Genomic DNA, 19,581 nt, shown 5'->3' on the forward strand with positions numbered 1-19,581 from the left:
GCGATGGCGATTTCACTTATATATGTATATAGTTGGGGATGGACAGCATGCCTTTATTTTATTGATTTACTTATTGGTGCTGAGGATCGAAACCCAGCCCAGCGACGTGATTCTTTTAAGCCACTTATGCTAAGAATCTTGGGGTCTTCGCTGACTTCTCTCTTTTACTCATACCTCATATTCAATCAACAAACGTTGGTTGTTCAAACTTTCTAGAAATTTTGCGATATAAACAGAATTTTTCTTAATCTCAACCGTCATCTTGTTTTAGCCTTTCTGTCGCTGTGACCACCTGCCCTCAGAGCTAGACAGTCTACGTGGGACTCCCTGCGCCATCTGCGAGCACAAATGTCGGCGCTTCCGGGGAGAAGAGGGCGAGCGGAAGGGGTGGAGCGGAACTCGGCGCGTCCCTTTCAGAATACCCGAGGCCGCGCCGCCGCACCTGGGAACCGCGGGTCAGCGGAACCGGAAGGGAGTCCCCGCCAGGCCGGAAGCGGGGCAATTACCGCACTACCCAGAAGGCAGCAGGCGCGACGCGGGTTGGGCGGGGCTTCCGGGTCTTGGGCCCCGGCGACGCGTCTGAGGCTGCGTCCTCTCAGGGGGACGGAGGCGGGCGGCAGCCAAAGCTGGCGAGTCGGAGCTGCAGGCTCCGCGCCCTGCGGGCGGATGGCGGCGCGGGTGAGTGGCGGCAGCCCTGGAGACCCTGGCCGTGTCGCCTGCCCTTTCCGCCGGAGGTGGGTGGCACCGGCCGGGCTGGCAGGCTGTCCTGCTGGGCACCGCGGCTCCGTGGGGCGCAGGCGGCCTCGGGGTTCCTCGGCGCCCCTTCCCGGGGACGTGTCCTGGAGCAGGCCTCCCCTGGGTTCCCGTTCCCTCGGGCGGAAAGTGGGAGTGTGGACGTTTTCCGTCGGCTGAGCACTAGAGGGGTGCACCCGAGCGTCCAGCACGGCCAGGGGCCCGCACGCCGCCCCGACGGGGGTGCGCTCGGTACCAGTTATCAACGACCCAACTGCTTCCTCAAGTGTTGATGTGTGAACATCGGAGAGAGCGTTGAGGCGAGCATAGAAAGCAGGTTTTATTTTAAAAACAGTAACACAGACTTCTCCAGGGAGGGAGAAGAGGGCCATGGCTGGTGTCCTGGTGTCCCCCAAAGTGAGAGCATCCTGCCCCTTTTATACATTTTAGACTTTCTTTGTTCTCCTGCTCTCTTTTCCCTTATCTCTCTCCTTCCTGCATACATGACTAGGCCCAGAAGATTCAGTGGGGTGGCCAAAACATGAGAAGCAGATGGGCTGGAGGGGCCAAGCCCAGTGATCCAGCAGGTGGCAGCTCAGGAGGCATTAATTAACAACTTTTACAGCTCCCTGTATGGAGGGACAGTTCCTGGGACAGGTTACCTTGGTAAGGATGGGGGAGGCGTCTTCTGCTTCCCAGACCCAAACTGGCCTCCATCTTCACCATCTGACCCAACTGCCTATCTACACTGACTGCCTATCTTTAATTCTTCCTTCACTTTCCTGGTCTGCTTTGCAGTCCTGGGGTCGCCCCAGAAGGAGTGTGACACTTGAGCCACCCTGGCATCTTGACTCTACAAAGCTAAGGCCCTGAGGTCTGGGAGGACCTGTTAGCATTTTTGGAATCACTGCTGTGGGAGGGCAGAAAAGTTAGCAAGGTAGGCTGTCAAACATCCCTTTCAGTTTAGGACAGATGGCACTGAGTGGCAATAGTGCATTGAGACAATAGTGAATCTACCTTCCTGCTTGAGGCATTTATCAGAGGTAGAAAGTAAGTCCATTAAAAAGTTCACTGATGATGGTGTTCCAGAGCATCATGTCCTTGACTGAGCACTGGGTCACTCCCGATCACCTCTGTGACTGTGTAGACCTGATCATTGTTGGGACTTGTCTTTTCTTTTTTTTAACTTTCTCATCCCTCTCTTCATGTTAGACTCCCTCCAGTGTCCCTCCCTTGAAGAGGCCCTCACTATTGGTCCCATTTATTATTAACCATAATCTCTTTATTTTCTTTCATTTGATTCTTGTCTTCTGAATCTTTAGATTATCTGAAATTATCTTGCTCATTTATTTAGTCGCTTATTTATTCTACCCTTGCATCTGAGTGCCAGTTACTACTCTATCCTGACTGGACAGGTACATTGATGATTCTCTGGAAATTATTGATGAATGAACAGGTCTCCTTGTCCAGGGCTCCCCACCCCAGCAGAGCCTGTAGGGATCTTCTTAATCTATCGATCTTTCAACCACTTCTGTTTCCTTCTCTTCTGTTCTCCCCTGGCTCACTGCATCCAACCAAGGAGTCATGAACTTGCTATACTCTTTCCCATCATGTGACCTTTGATCTTGCACTTCTCAAGGTCTGGGACACTGTCCAGGATTGCTGAGAGTCTGCTGCTCCACACCCTTTCTGAGCATCAGACCTAGGATCTTTCCCTGGACATTTCACTATTGTCAGTCAGACCTGGGAACTTGCTTGGATCCCAGATACCTGAGTTCAGTTGCTTGCCTACATAAGAAATAAGCAAACAATGAAAAAAGGAAAAAAGTTTACACAGTTTGGTCAGACCAGGGAGAAGAAGCTAGTTTGCTTTCCTCCTGGTGCCATAGAAGTGGTAATTGTAAGATATGGAAAATGACAAACCCCAAAATAGTGGACCTTGGGAAGAGGGTATGAAGAGAGGATGGCATATTGATGGCATTGATCCTTTCCCAGTGACAGAACAAGCCCTAGAAAGGAAGCCAAAGCATTGATCCTTCCCCCCAAACAAATTCTTTCCCAGTGATAGTACAATAGGACCATGAAGAGAAAGAGACTTTCCATTTTTCTGTAAGTAAAAGTATTGCCCAGTAAAAACAAATTTCAAATTCTCACAAACCTGTTTCCTGAGTGCCCAAACTGACATGCTCTGCTAATAATTAAGTCATGTCTCAGTGTAAACTATATGAAACATACTCTCCCTTTGGCCAGGGACTCATTTTCCACCCGGAAAGTGGGTCCATCAGAGGTGTGACTCCATTGCTGAATAAAGGTTTGATAATCCATGAAGTCTGCACCTGGCTTGGTCCTTTTGTGCTAACAGTTACAGCTTAGAGAAACCAGGTGATACAAACTTATGGACTTAGCTTGGCTGGGCTAAGCAGAGAACATGTCAGCTATGCCAGGATGGGGCAGAGGGTGGTTTTTAGTCTCAGCACCAGGAGGTTCAGGAGTTCTGTTTCAGTTCTAGTCCTAGCTGAAGTACCCTACCACACTACTACTTGCCCATCTTCTGGCAACTTTGTGAAGTCTTTTGCAAGGTGTTGAAATCCTGCCTCTGCTTCAATGTGGATCTGCAGGTGAGCCCAAAGCTGTATTAGCCCCACCAAGCTGGCAGTGACATGGAAGTGATAAGATTAATAAAAGTTGCACAACACATCAAGTACTTATATATGGTGAGGCACCAATCACCTTGTGAACATTCTTCTTCATATCAGAACTGCGTGGTAGTATAGAAGTGATTATTGTATTGATTTGGAAATTGAGGCTTGGAGAAATAATGAGACATCCTCATTGGTTACACAGCTAGAAAATGTCAAAGTTGAGAGCACTTCAGTCCACAGCAGTGCCCTTGATTTTCAGGTCTCAAAGCAACTTTCTGCTTTTCTTGTTTCACTCTGGTCTCCTCCCTGTCGTGAAGTCCCAGGCAGTTGGAAAGTTTATTTTTCTCATCAAATCACAATGTCTGGTCTGGGGTTGTGGCTCAGCAGTAGAGCGCTTGCCTAGCATGTGCGAGGTCCTGGGTTCTATCCTCAGCACCATATAAAAATAAATAAAATGAAGATGTTATGTCCAACTACAACTAAAACATAAATATTTTAAAAAATCACCATGTCCCACTTCTTTTTTGCCACAAACAGGGCATCAGGTTCTGGAGCTGGTTTACCTGCTGGAGCATGGGCAGGAGCTATGGGCAGTGAAGAGAGGCCTCTCCCATAGCCCCTGTGCAGGTAGGCAGCCAAGAGCTGGCCAGTGGGGTTGCAGGGACTGCTGCCTATGAGCTGCTGGGTAGAATGCCTTGTTATGGCCTCCTGGGTTCTTGTGCATTATAAGGTGAGCTCTGTACCACACAGTCATTCAGAGATGCAGGTGTCTTCCGGTGTGACTGGGCAGCTGTAGATTGCTCTGACATTACCCAGCTGGGAGGGGAAGTGTGAGAGGGAAGGGAGAAATAATGGCTAGAGTACACATGCTTCATTCTTGAAGCACATGTACATTCTTGACTATACATTTGGCCTCACCAGGGTTCTCTGGCCACAAAATATGGCTTTACTTCGTGCCCTAGGAGAGCAGTGAATGAATTGGTTTGCATAACTTTCAGGCTGTACTCAAACAACCAGAGAGGGTGACTGCTGGTGTTGTAGCTCAGTGGTAGTGTGCTCACCATTATGAGCCTCTGAGCTCTATACCCTGCACCATGCACAAAATTTTTTTAAAAATCAGAGTAAAAGTGATTTCTGTGTCGCTGAGTGGCTCAAGGATATAATTGGATAATGTGTGATACTGTTGAAGTTTAGAGCGCCTGTCCGACAGTAGCAACAAAACTGAGCAGTGCCTATTCTCTGTGCAATGGTGTAGTCATGATGAATAACCAGCATCATGCATTTCCTTCTGGACTTGGAGAGAAAAGGACCTTCACCTCCCTTGTTAGCACTGTCCACACCATACAGCATCCCACTCTTTCCCCCTTCCCCCCATCCATCCATCTTCCTCTTTGTCCAAAGACACAAAAGCAGCCCACAGTCCTTGGTACCATATCTTCCTGCCTCTCTTGCCCTAAAAAGTACCAGGATGGCATTTGACCTTTTTTGCCCACATCTGTGCTGAAGAAAGTAGCTGAAGCCATCTGTCTGATGGATTGGCATCACTACCAAGTCATGATCTCCCTGGTTGTGGTTCACAGGGCTTCTTCACACCTATCTCCTCAATCTCATGTTTCCACTTAAGTGTCTCGAAGGTGCCTTAAGCTCATCATGACCTTCAACATCATGCCAACCCCTTTCTCCCCAGACATACCCCTCCTCCTCACTTCAGATCCAACACCATCCTGTTCATATCGTGTCATCTGCATCAGATCCAACACCATCCTGTCCATATTGTGTCATCTGCACTCCTGACTTGTCACCTCTGGCTCCTTTGTCTGCTACATGGTCTACACCCAGCCCATGTCTCATGGTCTTTTGCCTCGTGGTGGAGAAGCTCCTAATGGTCACCCGTCTGCTCTGTGCCTTGGTCAGCTCTTTCCTGCTCTGGTTCCTACGGCCACTCAGGTCCACATCTTCAGCCCTTCCCCAGCAGGTGGTGTCTTAGCACATTCCCCTTCATGTTAGAAATAAAGTGTGTGCTTATGTTACCCGCTCTTGACCTTATGAGGGTGTATCTGTGCCTCTCTCGGACCTCATTCCCTCCTGTCCTCCATGCTACATCAGAATTCTGTTCTCAGGAACTTGATTCTCACCTCACCTTCTACTAGGTTTGTGTCTGCCTCCTCCTCCATGTCCTCTATAGGGACTTGCCTACTTCCTGCCTTCTACTGTGTCCAAGGCTTCCTCCTCTGTACTTATGGAGGAAATGAGCACAAGACACTTCTTCATCCTTTAAATGTGTTGTCCAGCACCAGGCAGGGGGGTGGTGTGATTCTATATACAAACCAAGATCCTTGAAAGAGTTGGCTCATTTTTGGAAGATACAGGTACACTTGGCTTCCATATTTTTTATTTGAAATCTCTTTTAGTTTTTAAAAATCTGCTGTAGTCAGTGATGAGCACAAGTCTTAAGGTTCAGTTTTAGTTTTTCTGTGCATGTAGACTGGCATGCTCCCTCCTTGGTGGAGGTCTAGATCATTTGCTGCACCTTATGGGCTCCTGTTTCTCTTCCCCAACAGCAGCTCCCCCTGTGGTGGCAGATGTGGCCTTGACTCACTATAGATTAGTTCTGACTGGCTGCGAATGGAAATAAAAATGTTATTCTCATCATCACCTTTGTGTTCGGGGTTGGTCATCCTGTGTGCTGTGATACTGAAAGCCTAAGAGGGAGTTTTGCCGACCTTTGTGGTGCTTACATTGTTAGGACATTGTGGAGAATGGGCCATGAATATTCTTTTTCATAACATGCAGTGGACGTAACGCTCATTTCGCCCACGTACATACCCAGGAGTGGCTATGCCACGAGGTCTGTGCTGACTTAAGTTGAACTACCAGGTGTCTCCCCAGAGCAGCTTCCCTCTTTGTGTTCTTGTGGGCAGTTATGAGGGGGCCATTGCACGGGGTCTTCCTGAATATGGTACCAGCCGCTTCTCTCCTCGGGGCACAGTGCTTGGGTTCCTCAGACCTCAGTATGGGTGCTACTCATCCTGCCAGTGCACCGAGAGCCCACAGTTCAGGACCCAGAGGGCACTGAGCACTCTGTCATCTTTCTTCTTTAGCCCTCAGGGCCGTGTGAGGCATGGCGCCTCTGATCCCTACGTGAGGGTGTCCAGTCTGGATGGGCACCCCCATTAGATCGCTGGAGTGCGGCAGGATCTGAACGCAGCAGTCTCCCCCATGCTGATTGTGTCTGGCTATGGAGTTTCCCTGTCACTGTGTCATCTTGGTCATTTTTTCTCATGTGTCTTCTGTCCTGTGCTGGGATCAATGTTCATTCCTTCTAAACTGGCCTCTCCTTCAGTGTCAGCTTCCTGAGATGTCTGCTGCCCATTTCTTCTGAGTCTTCAGCACTCTTACCCCCAAACTTGAGCCCAGTGGCACTTCTCTTTCTGGCAACCACCCTGGTTTCTTCATTTGTCCCTAGCTCTTGGGACAGCCCTTCTGGGAAGTCTCCCATGTTTTTTCTTCCCAGTCTCGTTAGGAGCCACTCTCCTGTACAGTCACAACACCAAGACATCAGGTCTTGAGCCACATGTGCCCCAGACTGTGTCAAGACCCTGCCTTCCCTTCCGTGTCCTGGATAGGTAAGAGGGGTCTGCATCCAGATCCTCTGTTGCTGGCCCTCCAGGCTTCCCTTTAAATGGTCTCATGGGTACAAAGACCCATGGAAAACAACTGGAAACCCGAGTCCTGGAGCTGTGAAGCAGCGGGAGTTGGAAATGCCCATGGGCCCTCACTTTCCCACTCATACTCATCTTTTTCTCCTATTTGCTTCACTAGGCATCTCCTCTTCGTGTATCCAGTTCCTTTCAGGTGACAGAGCACAGCTTCAGACCAGAGTGTCAACTGCTCATACATCGGGTTTTCTCAGAGGAAACCTTGCTGCAGGGAGGCCGGATTTGGGGATCTCCAAGGGACTCCAGATTGGGGCACCCTTGGGGTCCGGAAGGGCAGAAAGGTCGAGTGAAGCCAGGGAAGGGCTTTCCTGGGGAGAAACCCTTCGAGTGTAGAGAGTGTGAGCGAGCCTTTAGCAGCTAGGCACACCTGGTTCAGCACTTCATCGGGCACACGGGGGAGAAACCCTATGTATGTGCACAGTGCGGCAAGGCCTTCCGGTGCAGCTCAGAGCTCTCCCAGCACCGACGGGTCCACACTGGGGAGAGGCCCTACGAGTGCACGCAGTGTGGCAAGGCCTTCCACCGAAGCGTGTACCTGGCGCAACACTCGGTCATCCACTCCGGGGAGTTGCCCCACAGGTGCCTCGAGTGCGGGAAGGCCTTCAAGCACAGGTCACACCTCCTGCAGCACCAGTGTGTCCACTCCTGAAAGACACAGGTGTGTAGTGGCGGAGTCCTGCCTCTCACAGTGGACCCACAACGTGTTGAAACCGCTTCTGTGCAAACAAGGTGAGGACGCTCCTCCCTCCTCTTTTGGCCAGCACTTGCTTAACTAAGCATGTGAGCCGTGGCCCTAGAGAGAAGCCCCTCCAGTCAGAGGTGCAACCAGAGAGGAGTGGGGAATTCTCACCAGAGGCTCAACTCTGAGAGCTCATGCTGAGGATGGCCCAAGCTAGAAGGAACATACTTGCTGTCCTAGAATTCTTAGTGAGGAACAGCCACATGGCTATGTAATTGTCACTGTGCAGACTCATGTAGAGCACCACTTGCTCATGCTGGGAAGTCATGCTGGAGTCTGACTGGCTTTGGTGTTTGCTCTGTGAACCTATAAAGGCCTCCATGGTTAACACCAGGAAGATGACTTAGTATGATTAAAAAATGACTGTGGTCCCAGCTACTCCAGAGGCCAGCCCTAGCAACCTAGACCCTGTCTCAAAGTAAGTAGATAAATAGGGCCAGAGTGGAGTATTTGCCTAGCACACACAAAGCCCTGGGTTCCATCCCTAACACTGAAAAAAGGAAAAAAGAATAAATAGGAGGAGGAGGGGGACAGGGTATGAGAGAAAACATAATGCCTTCATACCCTCCTTCAGATTCCTTGCCGGGCCTCCTGGAGTTTGTCTTGAGTTTTCCTCTCGGTGGGGGAATGTCTAGGAGGTACACTCTGCACTTTCCCACTCTGTCCTGTGGCAGGGGAGCTGTGCAGTGAGAGAAGCTCTTCATTCTCCGGAAACCCCTGTTCCAAATCCCTACCGTGAGGTGTCAGTTCCTTGCGATGGGAAGGCTCCAGTCGTGGATGCCACAGTGTGATGTGCACCACTGGAGACTGCAGAAGGCCTCCCAATCATGTGGTCTGAACTCCCAGTACTCATGCCTCCTGATCCCATGCACTTGTTGGTTTTCTGTATTTTCTGGGTGGCAGCATGGGCAGGCACCTTGTCCCTGTTCAGCTGAGCCCCTCCATTCCCATGTTTCTGGGGCTTTTTAGTCCTGTGATGGGTACTTTGCAGACCCCCCCCCCAGTAGTTGTGTAGGGGTTGAACTGTAGCTAAAACACAGCTAAGGCACTGCACAGTGCACCCAGGAGAGGGCACATGGGGAGGGAGCTTGTTGTCCGGTTGTGTGGGGGTCAGAGAGGTTTGTGCAGGGTAACATACCTGGTGTCTTAGCAGGTGAAGCAGGACATCCATTACAGGTTTGTGTGGGTTCCATGGTTAACCACTGAACATGGCAACTTGAAATTACTCCTGTGGGAGTTTGTTTCCAAACTATATCAGATAATCAGCGTTAGGTTAATAAGTACGTTTTATGAAAAGCACAAGGTCTTCACTCCCTCCCTTGAACGTCCTGCAGCCTTTTCAGAGGCCAGTGCTTCACATTTCCATGATGGGCACGTTCTTTCCTGTGGTGTTGTATGTACATGTTCTGTGAGTCAAAAGCTCTCTTGTTTGGGGGGACAGTCGCATCGTTTTCTGTTCTTTGGGGAAGAGAGTTGACTTGTGAAGACTCCAGCTGCCCCTTCTCTCTAGGAGACTGTAGGTGTTGTGCCATGGCTCTGCATACACTGAGCTCCAGGGTCCAAGCAAGTTGTGTAAAGCTCTCTAAAAACATCTTGGCTCTCAAGGAGGGGTCTTCTTTGCAGGCCTGGGGACCTGGTCCCCAGTGTATTCCCAGAGCAGGAGTGATGTTTCCCTGGGTGAAGGACACCCTGGGGTTTGTTCTCTCACCTTCCAGGTCTTTCCACAGTCTTCCTCTGTGTTCAGCACAGGGACTTCCCATGAGCTTGCTCTGGTGAGGGAAGGAGGCTCAGGAGACACTGCCTTGGATCACGGCAACTCACCACTGGGTCCCCAGAGAAGGGCCCCCACATGACTGCGTCATGGGTCCTGCCCCTGAGCAGAGAAGGCGCTGACTGACTAGTATAGGAAACACATGAAAACAGTTCCTCAGAGTTAGCCTGACCCTGTTTTATTAGCCATTTTTAACTCAGTGAAAATTTTAAGGGCTGCTTTCCAGAGCATTCAGTTCAGCATTAATTGAGCTAAAATGCATTTTCACATCACAGTTAAGTCTTTTTTATTGTGTTGCATTTAATGGATGAAGCAGTCAGTAGAAAGGGGGGGAGTGGACCAGCACTGACTGTCCTCTGGGCAGCCTTCCTGATTGCTCTCCAATTGGTAGACTCCACAAAGAGAAGGTAGAAAAGGAACCAGCCAGGCAAGCCTGCAGAGACGCTAGAAATGGTGGTGTTGGTGGGTAAGGGTGAAAATGCTAGGAAGGTTCCTCCCACAGCTAGCTTCTCACCCTTGGGTGTGAGGTGCAAACAGGGCAGGGTGTCTCAGCATTCCTCCCTGGAGACTCTGGTCACATGAACTTCATGTTCAAAAATCAAGAAATCACTGAGTGAACAAAACGTGTCCCGGAGCTTGCCCCGTGAAGGAAGGCTCTGGAGCAGTGGACATGGTGGGAGGAGCGGCCTGGAGCAGTCAGACTGCCCTTGGTGCCAGCTGTCTGGCTTCATCGCACTCCCCATGCTCTTCTCTCTGTTCTGTGCATTCTGCATGTTTTCCATAACATAGCAACCCCCAAAACCTCTCCATCATTTTGTGATTTTTGTTCTCTTGATCTGATATTTTTTGTTTCAATTTAAAACAATATCTGTTGAACTCAATTTGTAATTCATTTAAAAAATCTTTTATTCCAAAAAATACTACTTACAATTTCTTGCCAACATCAGGAACCTCAGATTAATTCTGTCTCCAGAAAAAAACAGGAAAAGGCAAAAACTGCCTGATATATAGGTTCTTCCAGTCTCAACCAGGACTTATTTGTGTTTTATTTGTGTTTTTTTTTAAACCACCAAAGACTCAAGACTGTTGTAAGATACCAGCAACAGACTGCTAGTCTCTAAATATGTCCACATCTGGCCCCCAGAATCTGTGAATGTGTTTATACCTGCAAAAGGGAGGTTCAGAAATGAACATGTAGGATCTGGGACTGGGTGGGTGGGTGTGGGAGGATTCCATCTGTGCTCACAGGGGTGTGATGGGAGATGGTGGCATGAAGATGGAGGAGGAGCCAGGCATGGGGTGCTCACCTGTAATCCAGCAGCTCAGATGGCTGAGGCAAGAGGATTACAAGTTCAAGCCCAACCTCAGAAACTTAGTGAGGCCGTAAGCAATTTGGCAAGACTCTGTATCAAAATAAAAAAATTAAAAAGGCTTGGGGTGTGAGTGGGTGGTCAAGCACCCCTGGGTTCAATCCCCAGTACCAAAAAAAAAGGAAAAATATGGAAGAGGGGTGTCAGCCAAGGCATTCAGGAAGTTCCAGGAGCTGAGAAAAGTGACAGGACGGTTCCTCTCCAGAGCCATTCTTTCTTAGAAGAGGACAAGAATGAACACCTGGTGCAGAGCATGGTTCTTCTGTTCAGGCCTCATATGAGATGGGAGCCGGGAGGCTGGGCCTCCTGTAGACCTCCTCCAGTGGGTTCCTTTGCTTTAAACAGATACACATGGCATTTCCTTCCTTTTTCAGTGTTAAGTTTGATATAGAGTGATGCCCAAATCCACTAGAAAAACATGGCTGCAGAGTTGCCTTCTGAAGTGGGCCTCTCACTCTGGGGAGTCCAACCAAAGGGAAGAGTTGGGGTGAGGTGCATCTGTCCCCCACCTGTGGGGAGAGTGGCCACAAGCAGGGCTTCTGGGTGTATGTTGGCTTTGGTCCTGTGGGTGCAGCTGTGGCTCAGCTCAGGCCAGTTCCTTGAGTAGCATTTAGAAGGGTCAAGCAAGTGTGGGTGTTGGCCACCTAGGGCACAGGTCCACATGCTGTCAGTTGGTTTCAGCAGCGCTGCAGGCCAAGAACCAGCTCGGCCCTGTTAGTGCCTCTCTCCTTTCTGTGGAGCCAGGGAGACCTGACCACAGCACAGTACAGTGATCATCTAGTGGTGTTTTAAGCCACCAAAGTTTTGGCAATTTGTACAGCAGCAACGGAAATGTATTATACCTCCCAATATTTAAATGTGGAAAATGTATAATAAATTCATTCAAACACAGAATTGGTGTGTATATGAGAACCGGGGATATCCAAGTGTGTTACAATATATATAAGCATTTTCAATCATGGATACAGATGCAGAAATTCAAACTAAAATAACTGGAAACAAAATTAAATCCAATAGCTTTATGATGTTTTCAGGCTCAAAAGCCAACATCAGTGGGCTGGGGTTGTGGCTCAGTGGTAGAGCGCTCATCTTGCATGTGTGAGGCACTGGTTAGATCCTCAGCACCACATAAAAATAAATAAGTAAAAGATATTTTGTCCATCTACAACTAAAACAAATTTTTTTTAAAAAGCCCATATGGTGGTTTACTTGAGAAGTGTTACACAACCACATACACATTATACTTGATGTCAGGATACAGAGATGTGCTAGTCGGATCATGAATCATCAGGTTTCCTAGGTAGGACAAAGGTCTAGCAGGGCCAGCTGCTGTTGATCTTTGTCTGACAGAGATGAGCCCTGAGACTCACAGCTATCAGCTACTCAGCTTCAGCTGATCACGTGAGTTTTGTGAAGAAATTGGGGGGATATAAAGTGCTTCCTGCTCCCAGAAAGGGAAAAGTGAACTTTCCCTTCTCTGAGGCCCTCAGGAGAGGTTTCTGAATCAAATAAAACCAGTGTGGCCAGAGGAGGAGGGAGAGGGATGAGAGATTCAGCACTCGGCAGACAGAGAATGAGAACAAGGCATTAAAAAAATCCACTGTAGCTCAGTAGTAGAGCATTTTGCCCATTACAAACTATCTTGAGAAATTTAAAGCCATTATTTAATTCATCTCTCTTTTTTAGTTGTTGTTGTTATTATCATCATCATTAGGTTCTGGTGATTGAACTCGGTCACTTGACCACTCAGCCACATCCACAGCCCTATTTTCAATTTTATTTAGAGAGAGGGTCTCACTGAGCTGCTTAGGGCCTCACTAAGTTGCTGAGGCTGACTTTGAACTTGGATCCTCCTGCCTCGGCCTTCCGAGTTGCTGCGATTACAGGCGTGCTCCACTGCACCTGGCTTCTTACAGTCTTTTAACGGTATTTAGTTTTACATCATATTTGAGAGTGTCTGCATGGGATAAGAAATGACTTGTTTTTCTGTGGCAGGAAGTGCTATTCTCTCATAACAAATGCAGAGATTACAGATCCCCTTTCATAAAGTATGTTCCCCCCAGGAGAGATGCAGGATCACACACTGGGCACCTAGTTCCCCCCTCAGGGCCTTACCATTCCAACACATCTCAGCCTGAAGCCTCAGAGTGAATGCTGTGGGCTCAGGCAAATGGGGGAGGGATGGTAGGGAGGCAAATAGCCACTGCTGCTCACAGGAAAAGGTGAACGGGAGGTGTGGGCGGTCCCACGCAGGTGGATGGGGGTGGCAACCTGCCTATGTTTCCCCAGCAAATGACTTCCCCTGTCTATAAAGATACCTTTGTGTCCAAGCCCAGAGAGCATGAATGTGTTACAGAGGACACACATGCTAAGATTCCTGGGATAACATGAAACTTTCCTGCAGTAACTACACACTTACCCAGCTGTCATTTGCTGCTGGAACAATGGGTGCAGATACCCCTCTTTGGTGTGGAATGGGTGCCTAGACCTGAGGTGCAAGTTTGGGACTCCATGCCTCTATTTCCCTTCTGGGGTCGTAGTTGCAGGGACAGGACAGGACTCCTCAGGGAGTTAAGAAGAATACTTGCGGAGCGTGGACATTGCTGAAAGCTGTTAGTAAGGGCATAGTGCTATTAAAAGCTGGCTCTGGAAGCATTTGTGACATGGGGTAAAACTGTTTGCACTGAAGACTGAGCAATGAGAATGAAGCTGACACATGGCTCTGAGGAACTTGGTGACCTTCTGAGTCTCATCTCCAAAATAAGATTCGAGTTCATACTGAACCACCAAGGAATATCCACCATAAGTAATAGTCGAGGGGAATTAGAAGAGCCAAACAAATTAAGCATTGGAGTGGATGCAGGGAGGGGAGGAAACAAGATCAGTATGAGGTTCCCAAGTGTCTTTGAAACTCTGAGGAGCAGCAGCAGACCACGGTGGAATAGCCACTGGTCCCAATACGGTCACAGGAATGGAAGGTTTTTTTCCTTCAGTGTTCTCCCTGTTCCTTGGGCTTGCACAGAAGAGTGTGCTGGACTGTATTTGGTTTCCTTTCTCCTCCCCAGACCCCTGAAGCCCAGAAACCACCACAAGGCAGCTGTTCAGGAAACATCAAGGGGTGCTCAGCCACCCTGAGGATGCTTCTGCAGGGATGAGCTACTGTTGGCAAAGGTAGCCCTGCACTCACAGTTTGGGCAGAGCAAACTGGCCTTCCCCTGGTTATGCCCCCTTCCTTCATTCCTGGGGCCAGTAGTTCCAGAGACTCACAAATGGCTCTTAGAAGAGCAAAGCCACCGTAACAAGGAAGCAGTGTAGACAACAGAGGCCGCTCTCTCCCAGCTTTCAAGGTGGAAGTCAGATCAGTTGTGGGCAGGTTGGAGACCTCTCCTCTTGGTTTGTAGATGGCACCTTCCTGTGTCTTCTCTGTGTCTTAGTCTTTTCTTATACAGGTATCTCATACTAGACAAAGGTGCCATAAACATATATTGGAGAAAAGATTGGGAAAACTGGAAATCCATATGTAGTAGAGTGAAATTGAACCTCTATCTCTCACCCGGCACAAAACTCAACTCAAAGTGGATCAAAGACCTAGACATTTAGACCAGAGACTCTGCACATAGTAGAAGAAAAAGCAGGCCCCAATCTTTACCCCGTTGGCTTAGGAACTGACTTCCTTAACGAGTCTCCTAAAGCAAAAGAAGTAAAATCAAGAATCAATCAATGGGATGCTATCAAACTAAGACACTTCTTCCCAGCAAAGGAAACAAGAACATGAAGAGAGACCCTACAGAATGGGAGAAAATCTTTACCACTAGCACCTCAGATAGAGCATTAATGTCCAGAATATATACAAAGAACTCAAATTAACACCCAAAATCCCCCAAATAAAAAAAAATGAATAAATGGGCTAAGGAGTTAAACAGAAATTTCACTGAAGAAGAAAAATGAATTGTCAAAAATATATAAAATAGGTTCAACTCTCTATCAATTAGAGAAATGCAAATCAAAACTACATTGAGATTCCACCTGACTACAGTTAGAATGGCAATTATCAAAAATAAATATAACAATAAGTGTCGGTGAGGATGTGGGGTAAAGGTTCTTGATACATTGCTACCTGGGTGGGGAGAGCTAGTCCAGCTGCAGTGGTCATGCTGCCGTGGACGTCCAGCAGGACCTCGGGCAGCAGCTGCACCACAAGGTCACTCACAATGGGTCCCTAAGAGTGAGACTCAGAGATCACAAACAGTTTACACACAGAAGAAAATTGGCCTGGGAGAACTCTTCAGAGCTGTGAGCAGTGTCCCTTCCCCGAGGTGGTGGCTTGCTAAGGGAGAAGAGGAGTACTTTACCAGTGTGATCATTCAACTTTGTACACCTGAGAGTCTTTCAGAACACCCATATCATGATTATGATTTCACAACACCATTTAAGGATAAAGTGAGAAAATAGGAAGTCACTAGTGTAATGAAAATAGTTACCAAACTATAAGTAAAATAGGCGACAGGATTCAAGAAAGGATGAGGTGGCATCATCAAGAGGGCTTACAAAGTGAAGTAAGAGAAATGCAGGTCTGCAGACTTGCTGTGGGAACTTTGTGTCTGTATGAGCCTCGAAACTGAAATCTTGGCATTGCTAAGGATTGCTGTGGACCCTGAGACCTACACTGAGTCACAGGACATAGGAACTCATCAAGTCTCTGATTTGGGGTTCTATGGAGACACAGGAGGAGCCACAGAGTAGAGGCTTGACCTGGTCCTCATAAGGGTATCTTATCTCATAAGGGTATCTTCTATTATACAGATTTTGGTTTCTGTATAAAAGAAGAGCCATCTTCTAAGTGGGATGTGTCATTGAGGTGAAACCACTGGACAGCTAAGAGATACTTGTCAGATAATAGACACAGGAATGGATCCATTATGTGGCAGTGGAGGCCCTTGCAGGGTAGAGAGTATGGATTAGTGTGAGAGCGAGAATAGTCTGGCCCCTTTAAAATCTGGCTAAATGTCAGGATAAGGTTCTCATCATTCTTGATTCCTTAACTCACAATATTTTTCCATACTTGTCTTTACATAAAGTTTTCACTTTAAAACCAAGAGACAAATGAGCCTTTCACTTGTGTAAACAGGGGATGTGGACAACAGCATTCCATGGATGCTAGAAAATTAGATGCACGTTATAAAAGACTCCATTGGGCACAGCATACCCTGCACAGAACAATCACAAAACAAGCAGAAAACAGCAACAGGCACATCCACACACCTGCAGCCGCTCCCACACAGGCACTCCATGTCTGCTCAAAGTGGGAGCTCACCCCCTATCTCCTTCCTTGAAGCGTGCCTGCATCCCCAGGGCTTCAGCCAGAGCCCTGTTAGAGGCCATGTGTTGAGTGAGAAGAGGGAGCAGTTTCTGAAAGAATCAGAGGAGAGAAGGGAGATGCCAGGCAGCCCTAAGAGCTCACTGGAGTGGCCACATGCCTCTCCTCCCTTAGCATTTGCTTCTTGAATGTGTTCGGGGATTCATCAATCCTTTATCTATCATCTATGCATCATTTACACCTATCACCTATCATCATCTATGCATCATCCATCATTTATGTAACACCTATCATCTATGTATCATTCACCGTCCATGTATCATCTATCACTAATCTGTCATCTGACTTCTATTACCTACCTAAGGTTTTTGTTTCCAATCTCAGAAAGGCAAAACATTTTTAAGACGAGTTAATCTTGGATTTCCTGAGAAAAAAAAATGCTTCCTAAGATTCTGATCCTTCCCCAAAGGGAAAAGCTGCTTACCATATTAGATTTCCTCCCAGGACCGGGATGCGGAGGCAGCATGTGGCAAGTGTGTGGGTGAGACACTGAACCTCAGATTAAGGTCTAGGACTGCAAGATCTCACCTTTTTGCTGGCAGCGATTACCATGTCACCTGGGAGTGGTGACAGTGTCCTCAAGGGGACTGCAGAGGACACTGAGAATCTGGGATTGTGCAGAGCACTGACAGCTATTGGAAGTGCTTAGTATCCACTGGGAGTAACAGAAACGGATGGGGAGACTTGTATTTCAAGTAAACAATAAAAATTCCAGGGCATGTGTGAAGAGGACCCTGAAATCTAAAGACTAGATAGGATGCCATCAGTTTCCTAAAGGGTCTTCTTAGCTGACGTGAAGCCTTCCCACAAAGTGCCTGAGGAAACGGTAGTGGCGTCCACTGAGGCAGCTGCCTTGCAAGAGACAACCAATTCTTATCAGTCTCAGTCACAACATCCCTTTGTACCTCTAGATCTACAACGAGATGCAACTCCCAGTCAGCCTTTGAAGGACAAGTGTGCCAGTGGAGAGTTGAACTGCACTGAAAAATGGTTTTCCTAAATTATACAGAAATCCTGAAAACATGTAGGGGAATGGATACTAAAGGTGGGATAGTGATGGGTAGAACATGAATCAGGCTGAAGTCATTGATCTTTTCCCACTAAGCAAAGATGATGCATTATCATCTTTGATTTCTGCCAACTTACTGTAGGCCACCTACACTCCATGTTCCTGCCAACTAACTAAATGAATCGTGAGTCTGGTTCTCACAATTCGTTTAGTTAGTTGGCAGAAATATGGAGTGTAGGTGGCCAACAGTAAGTAAGGTCTGCTTTGGGTGTACGTGGAAAACAGGGTCCAATGGCTGTGGGAAAATTAGAGTGGACTGACCATTTCAGATCTTCCTCTCTCTCTTGGAGGTCAGAGAACATTTCTCACCATGTCTATGAGGAATAAACTTGTGAGCGGGAGTGGTGGCATCCTTGAAGAGCTTTGAGCTTGTCCTTGATAATTCAAAATGCACAGCAGCAGTGGCTGCCTGTGAACTGGGAAACCACATGCAATGTAGGAAACTAGGTTGCAGGGTGGCAAGGACCAGCTGGTGACACTTAACTGCCAAAGGCAAGGTGCACATGGTGACTCTGGTAGATGGAAGAGTCAGAGGTGACCAGAACGGTCTGATTCCTGGAGACTGATTGGCTATTAATCATGGTATTCGTAGACATGAAAAAGGTTAAAGTCTACTAAATTGTTACCAGATCTGTGTACGCAGACAACAGTCAAACCTGGATCATAGATACAGTCCTGTCGATTCCCCAATTCAGTTAGTCTATAGAACTGGAATCCCTCGTATGAGGCAGAGTCCTTTAATAAAGGAACCTCTTCACTGCCAAAAATTTACACTGTCAACATGTCCCCCACTCTCTTGGTCTTCACCAGAGTAACTCTTGCGGACTACCAGAAGGAGGTCCTGAACCACTTCCCAGTCAGAGTAGGGGCTTTTGCAGATCAGAGGACCCCTGGGGTGGACAGGCAGCACTTGGCAGGTGATTATGCTGGACTACCTCTGTCATGGAAGCGGTGATTTTTTGGTCCTATTGAAATAAACACTTGGATATAGATTTGCTTTCCCTGAACACAGCACACCTGCCAAAGCTACCAGAAGTGGATGTCTGTGACGCCTAACTCCCCATCACAGCATTCCACACACTGCTTCCAAGGAAATCAGATCGCAGCAAATAAAGGGTGGCAGCAGGCCATGCTCACGGAATTCACAGGTCTTCCCACGGGGAACACGGGAAGGAACACAGCCCAGCCCGGTCGGCTCCACAGGTCGAGTGGATTTCGAACCCAGTTACAGCACCAGCCAGGGGGCAATGCCTTGCAGGGCTGAGGCAAGGTTCCCCAAGAGGCTGCACACGCTATGAACTGATTCCGAGAAATGGTAATGTCCCAAAGCCAGAACTCAGCGGTCTAGGAATCGAGGGGTGGAAATGTGAATGCCATCACTCACCATGAAAATGAAAGTGAAATGTTTGCTTCCTGTCCCTGTGGCCTGAGTTCAAAGAGAGGTGCTTCCATGAAGAGACATGATAATGACTTACTGTACTGGGAGTGACGACTGCCACCCAGCCATGGGCTGGGGTGTGGCTCAACCACAGAGTTCTACCTTAGCATGTGCCACACTGGGATTGGATCTCCAGAACGGAAAATAAAAATGGCAGATTCTGCTGTAAGAAACTCATAAAAATTAGACAAATTAAAGCCAGGTAAAAGAAGACTTTCATTAAACATTGTACTGAAAGTTTTGAAGAGACATTAGACTTCTATTCAGTAATGAACAGAAAGTTTTAGCCACTATTATTAGGCAATAAAAATAAATAAAAATTGCCAGAATTGATAAGAATGAAGCAAAAGTATTTTATGGAGAAAATTCTCTGATGTCTATAAAAATGACAGAAATCCCTAATAAACCTAAAATATACCTACTAGAATCAGTTCCTGAAGTTTGAAGGACATAAGATCCATTTAAAATAAATGATTGTTTCTATGTATTTAACAATTGAGAAATCATTGCCTTCAAAAATTAGTATCTTGAGGGCTGGGGATGTGGCTCAAGCGGTAGCGTGCTCGCCTGGCATGTGTGTGGCCTGGGTTTGATCCTCAGCACCACATACAAACAAAGATGTTGTGTCCGCTGAAAAAACTAAAAAAAATATATATATATATTAAAATTCTCTCTCTCTCCTCTCTCTTTAAAAAAAAAAAAATAGTACCTCGAAAGAAAACCT

The sequence above is a fragment of the Marmota monax genome, unplaced genomic scaffold (genome assembly GCF_021218885.2).
Source record: "Marmota monax isolate L192 unplaced genomic scaffold, Marmota_monax_Labrador192_F-V1.1 WCK01_AAM20220418_F8-fsc00215, whole genome shotgun sequence".
Lineage (NCBI taxonomy): Eukaryota > Metazoa > Chordata > Mammalia > Rodentia > Sciuridae > Marmota > Marmota monax.